Source organism: Oncorhynchus kisutch, linkage group LG9, assembly GCF_002021735.2.
Source record: "Oncorhynchus kisutch isolate 150728-3 linkage group LG9, Okis_V2, whole genome shotgun sequence".
In the NCBI taxonomy this organism is placed as follows: Eukaryota; Metazoa; Chordata; class Actinopteri; order Salmoniformes; family Salmonidae; genus Oncorhynchus; species Oncorhynchus kisutch.
Genome location: NC_034182.2, coordinates 26,708,114 through 26,710,184, shown reverse-complemented (window position 1 = coordinate 26,710,184; position 2,071 = coordinate 26,708,114).

Below are 2,071 nucleotides of genomic sequence, written 5' to 3'. Positions count from 1 at the left end.
GTCGACCCACAAACCGACAGGCCTTCAAAACAGTGAGTATTTATACTCTTTTACACGACAAATATCAGTTATTATACAGTTTGTGCGGTGTAGTTCCTCGGTCTCCGTGTAAATCCAGAGTGTTGCTGTCTGTCAGTCAGGCAGCTCGAGTTAACTGCTGTCTGCTCAAATTACCTCCACGTGAGCGGGGGCACAGTGTCCACGGGGAGAGACCGTAGACGACTTGCACTGGAGACGCGCGGATTTGATTCAGATTCTCATATTAAGTACCAGTCAAACACCTCATTCAAGTGTTTTTCTTTATTTTTTACTATGTTCTACATTGTAGAATAATAGTGATGACATCAAAACTATGAAATAGCACATATGGAATCATGTAGTAACAAAAAAAGTGTTAAATGAGATTCTTCAAAGTAGCCACCCTTTGCCTTGATGACAGCTTTGCATACTCTTGGCATTCTGTCAACCAACTTCACCTGGAATGCTTTTCCAACAGTCTTGAAGGAGTTCCCACATATGCTGAGCATTTGTTTGTTGTTTTTCCTTCACTCTGCTGTCTCACAAAGACACAGAGGTTGGAACCAGAAATCTCACATTTGGACTCATCTGACCAAAGGACAGATTTCCACCGGTCTAATGTCTATTGCTCGTGTGTCTTGGCCCAAGCAAGTCTCTTCTTATCATTGGTGTCCTTTGGTATTGGTTTCTTTGCAGAAATTCAACAATGAAGGCCTGATTCACACAGTCTCCTCTGAACAGTTGATGTTGAGATGTGTCTGTTACTTGACCTCTGTGAAGCATTTATTTGGGCTACAATCTCTGAGTCTGGTAACTCTAATGAACTTATCCTCTGCCTCCTCTGAGGTAACTCTGGCTCTTCCTTTCCTGTGTTGGTCCTCATGAGATCATGTTTCATCATAGTGCTTGATGGTTTTTGAGACTGCACTTGAAGGAACTTTCAAAGTTCTTCACATTTTCTGAATTGACTGTCTTAATGTAATGATGGACTAATGGTGGACTGTTGTTTCTCTTTGCTTTTTTGAGCTGTTCTTGCTATAATATGGACTTGGTCTTTTACCAAATAGGGCTATCTTCTGTATACCAGCCCTACCTTATCACAACACAACTGATTGGCTCAAATAAATTAAGAAGGAAAGTAATTACACAAATGAGCGTTTAACAATGCACACCTGTTAATTGAAATGCATTCCAAATAGAGGTCGACCGATTATGATTTTTCAACGCCGATACCGATTATTGGAGGACCCAAAAAAGCCGATGCCGATTTGTTTTAAATTTATTTGTAATAATGACAATTACAACAATACTGAATGAACACGTATTTTAACTTAATATAATACATCAATAAAATCAATGTAGCCTAAAAATAATGAAACATGTTCAATTTGGTTTAAATAATGCAAAAACAAAGTGTTGGAGAAGAAAGTAAAAGTGCAATATGTGCCATGTAAGAAAGCTAACGTTTAAGTTCCTTGCTCAGAACATGAGAACATATGAAAGCCGGTGGTTCCTTTTAACATGAGTCTTCAATATTCCCAGGTAAGAAGTTTTAGGTTGTAGTTATTATAGGAATTATAGGACTATTTCCCTCTATACCATTTGTATTTCATTAACCTTTGACTATTGGATGTTCTCATAGGCACTTTAGTATTGCCAGTGTAACAGTATAGCTTCCGTCCCTCTCCTCGCTCCTCCCTGGGCTCGAACCAGGAACACAACGACAACAGCCACCCTCGAAGCAGCGTTACCCATGCAGAGCAAGGGGAACAACCACTCCAAGTCTCAGAGCGAGTGACGTTTGAAACGCTATTAGCGCGCACCCCGCTAACTAGCTAGCCATTTCACATCGGTTACACCAGCCTCATCTCGGGAATTGATAGGCTTGAAGTCATAAACAGTGCAATGCTTGACGCACAACGAAGAGCTGCTGGCAAAACGCACAAAAGGGCTGTTTGAATGAATGCTTACGAGCCTGCTGCTGCCTATCACTGCTCAGTCAGATGCTTGTATGCTCAGTCAGATTATATGCAACGCAGGACACGCTAGATAA